Raw genomic sequence first — 16,343 nt, forward strand, 5'->3', positions numbered from 1 at the left:
TTTTTTTTAAAACTTTTGTTTATAAGTAAGTTTTCTCCTTCACTGATGGGCACTGATGAGGCGGCACTGGCAGGCATCACTGATGGGCACTTATTTGCGTCTCTAGTGGGCATCCCTGGTGGTCATGTGTGGGCATCCTCGATTATTAGCGCAGCCCCCGCCTGCCTACCGATCGGCGCAGACCCCCTGCTGCCGATCGGCTCTCCTGTACGCGCGCCTGTCATTGCGAGTAGAGGAAAAGCCGATACAAGGCTTTTCCTGTTCACACTGTGATCAGCTGCGATTGGACACAGCTGATCACGTGGTAAAGAGCCTCCATCATAGGTTCTTTACCTCAATCGGAGATGCAGTTTGTCAGACTGACACACCACCGATTGCCACGCTATGCGCCGCCGTGGCTTATCCTGCTGGACGTCATGTGACGCCCAGTCAGGATAACATAAAACACTTTCCATCCGTCATTTTGCTATCTGGTGGGCGGGAAGTGGTTACGAAAGGCCTGGATTCTTTCCTAAATGCACATAATATAACTGGGTACTAACATATATGGTTAAAGTTGATCCAGGGAAAATCCGATTGCCTTTCGGGGGATCAGGAAGGAATTTTTCTCCTGCTGTAGCAAATTGGATCATGCTTTGCTGGGGGTTTTTTTTTTTTTTTTTGCTGCCTTCTGGGTCAACTGTGGGTATAGGATTGTGTATATGGGATTGAATGATTTATTTTTACTGTTGTTGTGTGTTTTGTTTTTTTTATTTTATTTTACTTTTTTATTGGTTGAACTAGACGGACTTGTCTTTTTTTTTCAACCTGACTAACTATGTAAGGTGGCCTACCCCTGGACTACAGGAATATGTGCCGATGCAGCCAGAGCCACATCATAAATGAAAATGGTCCTGCGTGCACAATGGTATTGGCAGGTGCATAGATTGATGGGACTTGTAGTTTGGGGAGAGCGGTACACATGACTGCAATATATGTGCACTACTCGTACCCATCTAAGCAGAATTGAAAGGAAAAGATCCTACATATGGGGGGGGCGGCACTATAAGAGGACAATTATGAGCCCAAAATGGTACAGAAAAATGTATCTGCAGAATATAATAAACAACTGGGGTGTTATACTGTGTGCTAGGTATTTTTTTTTTTTGTATTCTTTTTGAGGGGCACTGAGACCCATCCTCTATGCTGAGCCATGAAGAATCAAGAAAGACGGCCCGCACTCCAATGCAACACCTTTTATTTTAGTCCAATAAAATCCAGATAGTCACATGCGTTCACAGTGGTACGGGGCTCTATGCTGAGCCACTTTGTGCTGCTTGTGCATCCACCTCTGAACTGCATGCAGTTGGCCCATAGAACTGGATGCAGATACAGCAGCTGCACGGACAGTCACATTGAAAAAGTCGAAATCTGACATGCGGGCAGAATGGTGCAGTGGGTGCACGGGTCCGGCTACAGACACGGTGCATTCGGATCCATGCACCCACTCCTGCCCGCATGTCAGATTTTTGATATGCGACTGTCTGCAACTGCTGCGTCTTCATCCACTTATAATACATACTTCACATGAATCGAGGTTTTGTGTCATTAGGTACTTTTTTCTTTTTTTTTTTTTATTCTTGGCATGAATTGAAAAAAAACTGCAAACCCAAATCTCTGTCGTGTTACAACAGACTAGGCGGAGATCATGTGGTCTCTTGCAATCAGGGACATTATTGATGTTGCAAGTCATTAGAGTTTTCAGTCAATTAGATATGCCCTGTCTGCTATACACGGTATAAGAGAGATGATTAGCAAGGCTCTACATTGTATGTCACCACAGAGCAGGAAGCAGAGCCAGCATGTGTAGTTGTCAAATATGGCTGCTCCTGTCCTACAGATATAGTGACACACTGCACATTGGAACTGTGTTTTTTGCAATTATGAAACTCATTTAATAACTTAAGTGTTTTTCTTTTTTCTTTTTCTTTTTTTTTTTTTTTTTTGGATAGACTAAAAAAGGTCAGCTCAGTGAAAAAAAAAAAAAAAATTATACCTACCTGCTCTGTGCAGTTGGTTTTGCACAGAGACGCCCTGATCCTCCTCGAGTCCCTCTTTACTGCTCCTGGCCCCTCCCTCCTGTCAAGTGCCCCCACACCAATCGGCTCGCTATGGGGGGCACCCGAGCCGAGTCACAGCTTTCTGTGTCCATTCAGGCATGGAGCCCGTGACCCAGCCCCATCCCCTCCCTCCCCTAATTGGCTAACAGACTTGACAGCCGCGGGAGTCAATGGCACCGCTGCTGTGCCAATCAGGAGGAGAGTCCCGGAGGGCTAAGACACTCGTGGACATCGCTGGAGAGAGATGGGGCTCAGGTAAGTATTAGGGGGTGCTGGGGAGGCTGCTACACACAAAAGGTTTTTTATCTTAACGCATTATTTCATTATGATAAAAAACCTTCTGCCTTTACAACACCTTTAAACACAAAAATTGAATGGACCCTTGGTGTACGATTCGATAATTCTTAAGGAGTAGCTCCGCTTTTGTAGAAAAAAAAAAAAACATTCCCCTCTGGGTGATCTCTGTACATTGCAAGGTTTTTAACTAACTTTGTTGCAGATTCTTACCTTTTGGTTATTCTGAAGAAATAACTGTTTGCCTGTGTCCATGCGGAATGTGAATCTGTATGGGAGTGATTTTATAATTAGCTGCTGCACCTGCAGGGTTCTAATGAGGAAAGTGTCAGGGTCTGCATCCCTTAAGACCTGATTACCCTTTAGGAGTATCTCACCAAAAATGACATTTTTATTTCAGGGGATTTCCTATCTTAGTACAGACTTCTGGGAAAATCAGTAAGCCAATAACATAAGCAGGAAATTACATTTATGGAGTGCACTCAACACCTTCAGGTAGCCATATCTGTGAAGTAATCCAATGTGAGACTGTCTCTGTAGGAACGTCCTGTAATAAAGTTTCTGTGCTCTCTCTCCCGGTGCAGGGTGGCTGGTCTTATCTCCGCCCCCTCGTGTTTCAGCATGTAGTGGGTGGAGCCTGCTGGGTCACTCCCACCGCTCTACTTTCTGCACAGACTATGTACAGTACACCAATGATTTTATGTGCTCTTTTTACAAGGTAATAACTGGGTTTGCAAGGCATTAGGAGCACAAAAAGTGGATTTTTATGCTTTGTGGCTATTGAGACCATATATTTAAAAATGTTTTTATGCCCGGAGTTCAGCTTTAAAAACATTAAAGGGTTACACACCAACCACAGCTTTGCGTCTGGATATCAGTACGGACCTCCACCCGAACTGCATGATTCTGGCCAAAATGAGAATCACAATTTTTTTGCTTAGAAGAAAAAGATCATGATTCTCTGACGATTCTCGCAACGTAAAATCTTTCACATTATACAAAAAAATTGGGCTAACTTTACTTTTTTTTTCTTTTTTTTTTTTAATTCATTAAAGTAATTTTTTCCAAACAAATTGCATTTGAAAGACCGCTGCGCAAATACAGTGTGACATAAAATATTGCAACAACCACCATTTTATTCTCTAGGGTCTCTACTAAAAAAAATATATAATGTTTGGGGGTCTTAAGTAATGATTTTAACTTGAAACCAACAAATGTCAGAAAAAGGTTTAGTGCAGGGGTCATCAAACTACGGCCCTCCAGTTGTTCAGCAACTACAATTCCTATCATGCCTAGTCATGTCTGTGAATCTCAGAGTTTTACAATGCCTCATGGGACGTGTAGTTCCGCAACAGCTGGAGGGTCGTAGTTTGAAGATCCCTGGTTTAGTATTTAAAGCGGGGGTCCACCCACACCGCCAAAAAAAAAAAATATTAAAAGCCAGCAGCTACAAATACTGCAGCTGCTGACTTTTAATACATGGCCACTTACCTGTCCCAGGGTCCAGCGATGTCGGCAGGCGACGCCGAGAACCCGCTCGGTTCTCGGCAGCTGCCGCCGCCATCCTAGGTGAGGGAATCAGGAAGTGAAGCGTTGCGGCTTCACTTCCTGGTTCCCTACTGCGCATGCGCGAGTCGCGCTGCGCATCCCAAGTGGTCCCCGCTCTCTCCTGGGAGCTGTGTGTTCCCAGTAGACAGCGCGGTGGGGACGGGAAGAGGCGTAGACTCCCATGGGAGTCTATGCCGGAAGTGGGTGCAAATACCTGTCTTAGACAGGTATCTGCACCCCCCTGAAAGGTGCCAAATGTGACACCGGAGGGGGGGAGGGTTCCGAAAAGCGGAAGTTCCATTTTTGTGTGGAACTCCGCTTTCAGTTGGTTAAACTTTCCTTATTTACACATGGACTATTCCTTTGACAAATTGTTACAGTGTTTATACTTAGTTCCACTGCTAAAGAATGCTGTGATTCTTGGCAGACTGCCCGTTTTTTTTTTCCTTTCTTTTGATGGCTGTGGCTTCAGAAGAGCAGAAAGAATTCTTTGCATACCAAGAATTGTGAAACACTTTTGTCAAAATCGCATCGAGGAAAAAAATCGCGATAACGATTCTTGACGATTAATCGTGCAGCTCTAACCTCCACTACTTGGCAGTCTGAAGGCTCGCCTCTGTCTCGTGTTCCCAGTTCTTGTCCTCATTGTCTTCATTGTTCTCGTATTGCACTCCTATCCCAACACATAAAGGTCAAATGCGAACTGCTAGTTAATCAGTAACGACACTGAAACAATATTTACCTTATTTCCATTATTGATTTAAAAAAAGAAAAATAAGCGTGACATGGAGTTTTTATAAATGGCAGTCAGACACCAAATTTCTTCACATCTACTGAGTTCAGACTGTAATGCAGGCCAACCTTTTAGCTGAGACTTTTGGGGTACAAAATGAATAGTGCCGTGATGTAATGGTCTCTGTTGTTGCCCTAGGTATGAACTCCAGCAAGCCAGTTGAACAAAAGCCTTCTGCAACTGTACACAGGTCCTTGTGATTAGACATCTGTGCAAAAAAAATGATGATCAGGCATTGCTTTCATCTAATGTAGAATAAAACAGGCTGTTTTGCTGGTGCAGCTGCAAATTCTATGTATGAGGCTGTTACACTGCGTGTACTTTGAGCTCTATTACAGCCAATACGAATTGTACCCATCATCCATACACATACTACTATGATGGTTTGTGACTACAAAATCGCTTTTGTAGACCCCTGGTGCCCAACCTGCAGCCTGGGAACCACATGCAGCCCTTGGGGGGGGGTTGCAGACACCAATCTGTCCCTGTTGAAACCATCTCTTGTATCCTGCCCAGTCTCTGACCATCTCTTGTATCCTGCCACCAGTCTCTGACCATCTCTTGTATCCTGCCACCAGTCTCTGACCATCTCTTGTATCCTGCCCACAGTCTCTGACCATCTCTTGTATCCTGCCACCAGTCTCTGACCATCTCTTGTATCCTGCCCACAGTCTCTGACCATCTCTTGTATCCTGCCACCAGTCTCTGACCATCTCTTGTATCCTGCCCACAGTCTCTGACCATCTCTTGTATCCTGCCACCAGTCTCTGACCATCTCTTGTATCCTGCCCACAGTCTCTGACCATCTCTTGTATCCTGCCACCAGTCTCTGACCATCTCTTGTATCCTGCCACCAGTCTCTGACCATCTCTTGTATCCTGCCACCAGTCTCTGACCATCTCTTGTATCCTGCCACCAGTCTCTGACCATCTCTTGTATCCTGCCCACAGTCTCTGACCATCTCTTGTATCCTGCCACCAGTCTCTGACCATCTCTTGTATCCTGCCACCAGTCTCTGACCATCTCTTGTATCCTGCCACCAGTCTCTGACCATCTCTTGTATCCTGCCCACAGTCTCTGACCATCTCTTGTATCCTGCCCACAGTCATTAACTCTATATACAGTATATCACAAAAGTGAGTACACCCCTTTCATTTTTGTAAATCTTTTATATCTTTTCATGTGACAACACTGAAGAAATGACACTTTGCTGCAATATAAAGTAGTGCTGTCTACTCAAAATAACTCAACACACAGCAATTAATGTCTGGCAACAAAAGTGAGTACACCCCTAAGTGAAAATGTCCAAATTGTTTCCAAAGTGTCAATATTTTGTGTGGCCACCATTATTTTCCAGCACTGCCTTAACCCTCTGGGGCATGGAGTTCACCAGAGCTTCACAGGTTCCCACTGGAGTCCTCTTCCACTCCTCCATGATGACATCACAGAGCTGGTGGATGTTGGAGACCTTGCACTCCTCCACCTTCCATTTGAGGATGCTCCACAGATGCTCAATAGGGTTTAGATCTGGAGACATGCTTGGCCAGTCCATCACCTTTACCATCAGCTTCTTTAGCAAGGCAGTGTTTGTCTTGGAGGTGTGTTTGGGGATGTTATCATGTTGGAATACTGCCCTGCGGCCCAGTCTCCGAAGGGAGGGGGATCATGCTCTGCTTCAGTATGTCACAGTGTTGGCATTCATGGTTCCCTCAATGAACTGTAGCTCCCCAGTGCCGGCAGCACTCATGCAACCCCAGACCTTGACACTCCCACCACCATGCTTGACTGTAGGCAAGACACACTTGTCTTTGTACTCCTCACCTAGTTGCCGCCACACACGCTTGACACCATCTGAACCAAATACATTTATCTTGGTCTCATCAGACGAAAGGACATAGTTCCAGTAATCCATGTCCTTAGTCTACTTGTCTTCAGCAAACTGTTTGCGGGCTTTCTTGTGCATCATCTTTAGAAGAGGCTTCTTTCTGGGATGACAGTCATTCAGACCAATTTGATGCAGTGTGCATCATATGGTCTGAGGACTGTCAGGCTGACCCCCACACCCCTTCAACCTCTGCAGCAATGCTGGCAGCACTCCTACGCCAATTTCCCAAAGACAACCTCTGGATATGATGCTGAGCATGTGCACTCAACATCTTTAGGTATATACAAAGGCTCAAGCGCTGACGTGGTTAAAAGTTACTACTAAAATACTGATATGGAAACCAAATGGTTAAGATAAGATGATCAAATAATATAGCTGCAACTAAGTGAGTAATAAATCAATAAATAGTAATAAAGTGATCAGTTGCGCTTATATTAACCTCATCTGCCCATTAAAATAGTGAAAGAAGAAAAAAAAATACTAAAAAAACACCTCCAAATAATCTTAATCTACAAATTCTTTCAAAATTAATTTAAAATAAATATATAGATGAATAAATGAATCAATCTAATCCCATCATTATGCATATAATTAACTCATAAAATGCATTAGTGATAAAACTTGCTCAAATGTGCATGTGCTTTTGCATGTGCTTTTCAACATATCTACTATTCATATTAAATACATGGCATATGTCTGATTAAATATATTAAGCCGTGCTGCTTGAACTTCCAAAAATACAATAAATATAAATGTGCCAAAAATGTGCAAGAAATCTTTCTTTTCTCTGAAAAAACCTTCCTGTGAGCTATGGACAATACAACAGTATTATGTAACCAAACTCCTCAGTGTCAGATATAATGTGAATTTGAAACAAAATATATAAACTAAGTGAAAACAAAATGTGTTACTTTCCTTCTTTTCACTTCTTCTTAAAGAGGAGTTCCACCCAGGGGGGCCGTCAAAAAAAAAAAAAAAAAAAAATTAAAAGTCAGCAGCTACAAATACTGCAGCTGCTGACTTTTAATTGGACACTTACCTGTCCCTGGGTCCAGCGATGCGGGGGATCGAAGCCCCACTCATCCCCCCCCTCCGCTCGTCGGTGCCGGCATTTCAACTGTGGGCGCCGGGCTGTGGCTTCACAGCCTGGCACCCACTGCGCATGCGCGAGCGGCGCCGCGTGCCGTGATTGGCCGCTCAATCACCTGGGACCTGTATTGGGTCCCAGATGATTGACAGGAGGGAGGGAGCAGAGCCGAGCCCTTCCTGTGCCTGGGGGGAAGTGATGTCACCAGCCCAGGAAAAGGAACAGGCAGACTACGAGGGACCACCTAGCAACAGGCATTTAGAGGTAAGTGAAAAAAAAAAAAATATCCAAATGTTTTTTTGTTTTTTTTTAGAATTTTTACATGTATTTTTGTTTTTTGGGTGGAACCCCACTTTAAATCGCTCCTCCACTCAGATTGCGGGCATGTGAAAAAAGAAAATTAAAAATCCATTGTGCAGAGATCAACCACTGATTTAAATACCATCTGTCAGATAAGGTTGTTCCACTCACATAACCACCTAGTAGGGATCACTTTTATTGATCAACTGCAGAAAACCGGAGCACAGCGGTGAGACGCTTCATTCACCGCTGCTGCTATCTCATTTGCAGTGTGTGAGATAGCAGCGGTGAATGAAGCGTCTCACCGCTGTGCTCCGGTTGGTAATTAAATCAGTGGTTGATCTCTGCACAATGGATTTTTAATTTTCTTTTTTCACATGCCCGCAATCTGAGTGGAGGAGCGATTTAAGAAGTGAAAAGAAGGAAATTAACACATTTTGTTTTCACTTAGTTTATATATTTTGTTTCAAATTCACATTATATCTGACACTGAGGAGTTTGGTTACATAATACTGTTGTATTGTCCATAGCTCACAGGAAGGTTTTTTCAGAGAAAAGAAAGATTTCTTGCACATTTTTGGCACATTTATATTTATTGTATTTTTGGAAGTTCAAGCAGCACGGCTTAATATATTTAATCAGACATATGCCATGTATTTAATATGAATAGTAGATATGTTGAAAAGCACATGCAAGTTTTATCACTAATGCATTTTATGAGTTAATTATATGCAAAATGATGGGATTAGATTGATTAATTTATTCATCTATATATTTATTTATTTTAAATTAATTTTGAAAGAATTTGTAGATTAAGATTATATGGAGGTGTGTTTTTAGTATTTTTTTTTCTTCTTTCACTATTTTAATGGGCAGATGAGGTTAATATAAGCGCAACTGATCACTTTATTACTCAACATCTTTAGTCGACCATGGCGAGGCCTGTTTTGAGTGGAGCCTATCCCGTTAAACCGCTGTATGGTCTTGGCCACCGTGCTGCAGCTCAGTTTCAGGGTCTTGACAATTTTCTTCTACCCTAGGCCATCTTTATGTAGGGCAACAATTCTTTTTTTCAGATCCTCGGAGAGTTCTTTGCCATGAGGTGCGAGCGATAACACCAAATTTAACACACCTGCTCTCCATTCACACCTGAGACCTCGTAACACTAACGAGTCACATGACCCCAGAGAGGGAAAATGGCTAATAGGGCCCAATTTGGACATTTTCACTTAGGGGTGTACTCACTTTTGTTGCCTGCGGTTTAGACATTAATGGCTGTGTGTTGAGTTATTTTGAGGGGACAGCAAATTTACACTGTTATACAAGCTGTACACTCACTACTTTACATTGTAGCAAAGTGTAATTTCTTCAGTGTTGTCACATGAAAAAATATAATAAAATATTTACAAAAATGTGAGGGGTGTACTCACTTTTGTGAGATACTGTTAGCCTGTTGTGTGGCTGCTCTCTCTGAGAATTCTATGTGCGGCCCCTTTTGCTGATGTTGGAGGCGGCACTTAAATTATAACTGAAAACTTTTTTGGGGGAGAGGGATTAGAACATCCATAAGATTTTTATTTCTGTCTGTGCCCCCATTAGGGAGATTAAAAGAAAAAGGGAGGAATAAAAGAAAATCCCAAATTTTGGGTTGTCCCAAGAAAATAATGGAGGGGAAATCTTTTCATGTGGACGCTAGTTCTGGAAACCTGAGGGTCCCCAAGAGATTCCCTTAATTTTGCAAGGATTTTCTCGCACATCCTATTTGGCTATGGGACAGGAAGAGAAGGTAAATCTCTCCAATGCGACAATATGGCAAAAATAATCCTTACAGGGGTTAGGTGAGAACCCTTCTTTATTCTATCCAAAATGAAAAAAGTTTTGCCTGTAGTTCCGCTTTAAAGTAAACCCAGGACCCTGCATTCCCTATAACTGGTCTCCCACAGTACACAGAACATGGAAATGCAATTATTTTAGTAAATATACAGTGCCTTGAAAATGTAATTCTTGAAATTTTCCACATTTTGTCATGTTACAACCAAAAACATAAATTAATTTTATTGGGATTTTATGTGATAGACCAACACAAAATAGCACATAATTATGAAGTGGAAGGAAAATGATAAATGTTTTTCCACATTTTTTACAAATCTCTAAAAAGTGTGGCGTGCATTTGTATTCAGACCCCTTTACTCTGGTATCCTTAACTAAAATCTAGTGGAACCAATTGCCTGTGTGTAATTTAATCTCAATATAAATACAGCTGTTCTGTGAAGTCCTCAGAGGTTTAACCACTTCAGCCCGGACCATTTGGCTGGCCAAAGACCAGAGCACTTTTTACAATTCGGCACTGCGTCGCTTTAACTCACGATTGCACGGTCGTGCGACATGACTCCAAAACAAAATTGACATCCTTTTTTTTTTTTTTTCCCCCCACAAATAGAGCTTTCTTTTGGTGGTATTTGATCACCTCTGCGGTTTTCATTTTTTGCGCTATAAACAAAAAAATAGCGACAATTTAAAAAAAAAAAAATTTTTTTTACTTTTTGCTATAATAAATATCCCCCAAAAATATATAAAATTTTTTTTTTTACCCTCAGTTCAGGCCGATACGTATTCTTCTACATATTTTTGGTACAAAAACCCACAATAAGCGTTTATTGATTGGTTTGCGCAAAAGTTATAGCGGTTTACAAAATAGGGGATAGTTTTATGGCTTTTTTTTTTAAATGGTGGCGATCAGCTATTTTTATCGTGACTGTGACATGGCGGACACATCAGACAATTTTGACACATTTTTGGGACCATTTACATTTATACAGCGATCAGTGCGATTAAAAATGCATTGATTACTGTGTAAGTGTGACTGGCAGTGAATGGGTTAACACTAGGTGGTGCTGCAGGGGTTAAGTGTGTCCTAGGGAGTGATTCTAACTGTGGGGGGGAGGGGCTGTGTGTGACACGACACTGATCACCGTTCCCGATTACAGGGAGCTGTGATCAGTGACAGTGTCACTAGGCAGAACGGGGAAATGCTTGTTTACATCAGCATTTCCCCATTCTTCCTCTCCGTGAGACGATTGCGGGTATCCCCGTAGACATCGAGCCTGCAGGACCCACGATCCCACTCACGGCGCTCGCGCCGAGCACGCGATGGCACTGCACTCAAAGTCCAACCTAAATCCAATTGAGAATCTGTGGCAAAACTTGAAAATTGCTTTTCCCAGACGCTCTCCATCTAATCTGACAGAGCTTGAGCTATTTTGCAGAGAAGAATGGGCAAAAATGTCACTCTCTACATGTTCAAAGCTGGTAGAGACATATTCAAAAAGACTTGCAGCTGTAATTGCAGCGAAAGGTGGTTCTACAAAGTATCAACTCGGGGGGGTGAATACAAATGCACGCCACACTTTTCACATATTTATTTGTAAAAAATATTGAAAACCATTTATCGTTTTCCTTCCACTTCACAAGTATGTGCCACTTTGTGTTGGTCTATCAAGTAAAATGACAATAAAATACATGTACGTTTTTGGTTGTAACATGACAAAATGTGGAAAATTTCAAGGGGTATGAATACTTTTGCAAGGCACTGTAAACTGCTAAATACCTTTTTCTCATCGGCAGTATATAGCAGTCTTGTGGCTTCTATCTGTGTCTTGCTGAGTACTGGTTAAAGCTTGTAGGAGGAGTTTTTTCACTCTCCTCTGACTGTCCTGCATGACCCATGACCCTCCTGTCTGGACAGTGCTGATTGGCCGTGTGCTGATCACGTGCACCCTCCCAAAAAAAAAAAAAAAAAACACTCTAGCAATATACACCAAACTGAGAATGTGCTGAGTGTACTATTAGGAGATGGATTTGGGACAGTGTTAGAAAGGGTGGATCAGAGAAGACTGTCTCAAACAGCCTTTTTATCCCCTTAGGTCCCGCAGTGAGTATAACAAGCATGCTTTACTACATATACAGACTGATTTTAGTAACACTTTAAGACCCACAATATCAAGAAAGTTTACCAGAACTGCTGTAGACAGTATGTATTTCCTAATGTAGGGAGCGGCCATGAGCTTCAAATCATAACCTGGTTAGAAATCGACTGGATAATTTAATGTTCTGGGTAAGACGTTGCCAAATGTTTTGGCACAGTGTAACCCAAACACGTGCATAGACATATTAGAAGAGTGGAGAGTGGGTTCAAAACTGGAAACTCCCTTTAAATGAAAGCCATGGTTTAGTTTTTGCTCTTTCCCAATAGAAGAGGTAGCTTTAAATAAACCTTTCATGGAATTTAATCCTTTCAGTGGAGCTGGCTGTATACATTTTCCCAACAACCTTTATGGTATGAGATCATTTCAATGCAGCGTGAAGCTGGTATTTGCTCAATGTGGGAAATGTGTGGTTTGCTTTTGATTCATGCTTTTTTTTTTTTTTTTTTTTCTGGCTTCTAGCCTTATTTTATTTTTACTGCGCAATTCAACTTTTGCTCAGCCTAATGAGAGATGCCTGTGAATGAGTTTGAAGAGGTGACATTGAACTCTTTGCAGTGGTTGCCAGGAACATGACTGTATTATGTTACAACTTGTCCTGGTGTTCCGACAAGGAGGACATTTAGATAGATATATACCATTTTATGGACTTGGCACCAGTACAGTGGTAAGAACGCTAGAATGTTAATACAATTTTTAGAATATGTTGTTTATTCTTTATTTAAGAAGAGCAGGAAACAAATGTGTGACAATGGGGGGTATGGGGTTGAGGAAGGCGTGGAAAAATATATGCTAAGAAAGGGGGCAGAGAAAAGGGGAGCAACGAGGAATGAAGTGAGAGAAAAGGATAAATGGAAATAAGAACAGGGTCGTCTCCTCCCTCAGTTCCATCTCTAGTGCATTACTTCTGGGAAATTATGGGGTAGAGCAGAGATTGTCATCCAGGGTTCCTCGAGAGGTTGCTAGGGGATCCTTGAGCAATTTCAGCCTCTCAGATAAGGTTTCCACTGACACCATTGACCTTTTTAGCAATCTGTGAGCCCTGGTTCACATTGCAGCATCTTTGCATGCCAATGCTGGCAACGGCACTGTCCGAATTGGTGCAACACCGCATTTGCGTTGCCGCACCGGTTCCCAAAAGTAGTTTCTCCACTACTTTTGGTGACTTCAGGGTACGATTTCAGTAGACATCTATGCAGAAACCTACTATGTCTCTGAAATCGCCCCGAAGTCGAGACTGACATGCGGGAATGAATTTGCACCATTTCATTTCCACTTCCAGTGTGAAACTTGGCTAAGGGGATCATTTTTCCCAATGACCACAAGTCTAAGGAGCATTCTTCCCACTGACCATCACACTAATGCAGGGGTAGGCAACCTCGGCCCTCCAGCTGTTTTGAAACTACAAGTCCCATGAGACATTGCAAGACCCTAACAATCACAGGCATGACTCCTAGAGGCAGAGGCATGATGGGATTTGTAGTTTCACCAGAGCTGGAGGGCCGAGGTTGCCTACCCCTGCACTAATGTATCATGAATTGTAGATCTACTCATTTTTAGCAGGGCTTCCTTGAGACCAGAAAGTTATTTTACCGATTCCTCTGTGTTAAAAAGGCTGAGAGAGTCTGGGGTAGGGCTGGGAAAAAAATCGATTTAAATCTTGAATCGAGTTGAGAGGTCAAATCGATTCAAAATTTGGACGCCGCGGACTCGCCTAAAAACTCATGCCCGCAGCGCCTCCGGACCGGCGCGGACACCGCGCCGGGCCTGAAGAGCTGCGGGCAAGGAGTTTTTAGGTGAGGCCGCGGCTTCGGCCTAGTCCGCTAGGCCGGACGCCGCGGACTAGGCCGAAGCCGCGGCCTCGCCTAAAAGCTCATGCCCGCAGCGCCTCGGGACCGGCGCGGTTTCCAATAAAAAAAAAAAAAACTCGATTCAAATCGTGAATCGAGTTTTTTTTTAAGAGAATCGAAGATTTTTTTTTTTTTCTTTTTTTTAAGAAAATCTCCCAGCCCTAGTCTGGGGTAAGAGTAACTATGTTTTTTTTCACTTCTTGGTTCATGGCATCATTAAAGAAAACCAGGGTGTCCAAATAAGGAAAATATTGCCGAAAATGGGGCGTGGCCTAGGCGGGGCCCTGTCCCTGGTGCCGCCTATTGCAGAGGTGTCATCCTGTCGCCCCAGTCCTCCATCCTCCTCTCCTCCCTCCCACAGAGCGGCGGTCTCCATGTGTCACGGAGCTGTATTTGAATTGCATGGGCCGCAGTAACAATGTCCTGCCTCCTGTGACAGACGGCATACTGATCCAATAGTAGGACATTGAATCAGCGTGACGTGATCACAGGAGGCGGGACATTGTTACTGCGGCCCATGCAATTCAAATACAGCTCCGTGACGCACGGAGATCGCTGCTCTGATCTGGCCACTGTTAGGCTGCATCTGGCGGGCGCATGTGGGCTGCATCTGGTGGGCACAGGTGAGGCTGCATTAATCTCTGACCTCCTGTATCAGATGGTTAGAGACTGAGGACATGATACAAGAGATGGATAGAGACTGCAGACTGCATTTTTCCTGAGCTTTTCTTGCACTAAAGGTGCCAGTAACGGCCAACAATAAGTAATAATTTAAATCGATGCTATTAATTAAAAAGTCAAATATAATACAATTGTATGGTCCACCGTATCTGGTAAGAGTTTGGATTTGTTGGTGGAGGATTAGTCACCCAGAATATTCAGTGGATCTGAATTGTGTTTCTCTTCACGAGGTGTCCCTGCTTTCCATTGTTGAAGACTCATTGCATTGTTTTTTCCCATACATGCTTATGGACTTATATATTGCGCTGCACTAATTTAATTTTTTACGTATATTTATCTTAGGTGTTGTGATTAACCTATAGTGTACAGCTTGCATCTTATAATTGAATTCTGTGTGTGCCGATTGTTTTTAATATTTGTATATGAAAATATAAATATTTTTTAAAAACCTGTCATTTTCGGTATCGGTTTTCTGCCTAGTGCATCCTTTATTTTCAGTACCAAAATTTCCATTTGGTGCACCCCTAAAATATATGCAAAATATAATTGCTGCCTGTCGTTTTTCATATGGGCAAAGTTACCGTTCAGAAGTTTACTCTATGATTTCAAAGGCTTTGTTATGTTGGAAATACTGAGTGACTGCCATCATCATTTAGTACTATATCTTATGTCTCGTGCATCTTGTCTTTATGTAGGTTTTTAGGCCAAAATAGTCTATAATCTGCTCTGTGCATATTCTCCATTTACTGGATCTCACGAACTCTGGTATACCACCGTGTCTTGGAGGGTTCGGAAATATGTACTGTTAAATGGGAATTTCATTCCCCTCCATGTATTTATTTTTTTATATCCCCATTTACTCTATTATACTCAATAAACCTACTCGCACACCCAGCAAATCTAGTGATCTTGTGATCCGCCACTCTGCTGCTGCACACCAATCCAGTAGTCTTGGAGCCAGTGATATGTGCATGGATCTGGCATTCCAGGGAGTGCTGACCATTTGCCATAAGAGATGGAAGCGTGCATGCTTCTTATAACTTGGCAGCCAAACTGTCTGGTGAGTGTTTGATTTACTCACTGGGTGGAGGAGATTTGCACAACAGCCTTGTTATCACTGGAAGCACTTTTGGTGTTATTGACGAGGAGTTTATTCATTGGTAATGCTGTTTGGTGCTATTGAAGAGAAACATTTATTGCACTGATGTTTTTGTGCACTTTCTTCTATGAACTTATATATTCATTTCACTTGGGACTTTAATTTAACTTTGCACTTTGATTAATTATATTTTTCATTTAAGCGGTGCAATCTTTATCTTGTATGAATTGGGTGTTCATGTATTACACATATTTTACTAGCAGCTACAATATTGTTCTACATATAGCGCTGGCTGTTTTTTTTTTTTTCTTTACAATCCAGTAACGCCACCTTCCTCTCCTACGTCGTTGCAAGCTGGCTGTCTTTCAGGTTCTTCTTGCAAACCCCATGTTGATGCGTACTAGATGTATACTCCTGCAGTGCTGCCTGGTGGAGGGGAGGCAAGGAGCGTGCTGAACTGAGAATTACAGAAAACAAAGGTTGAAGAACCAACAAAAATTAAAAAAAGTTTAATTTATTTGGATTGTGCCAGGGGATAAGCTTTCAATGCTGGAGAGTGAAATTTTGCCAGAAAGGTCCACTTTAACTAAAAACATCACATTATTATTTGTTTATTTTGTTTTTGAGGTCTAGGGGTAGAAAATCCAGTACGATTTTTGAAAACGGTAGAAGTGGAGGTATTATCCACTGCTTCTTTCTTTAGCCAGCCATAGACGTAGTTTGA

General features: G+C 42.4%; 1 protein-coding gene across 1 annotated transcript in view; it reads left to right on the plus strand.

The window, feature by feature from the left end:
- Nucleotides 1-16,343, plus strand: part of TAPT1 (transmembrane anterior posterior transformation 1) — a 121,887-nt gene that overhangs the window by 10,655 nt on the left and 94,889 nt on the right. The gene's annotated exons all lie outside the window — the stretch shown is intronic.

The sequence above is a fragment of the Aquarana catesbeiana genome, linkage group LG01 (assembly GCF_042186555.1).
Source record: "Aquarana catesbeiana isolate 2022-GZ linkage group LG01, ASM4218655v1, whole genome shotgun sequence".
Classification (NCBI taxonomy): domain Eukaryota; kingdom Metazoa; phylum Chordata; class Amphibia; order Anura; family Ranidae; genus Aquarana; species Aquarana catesbeiana.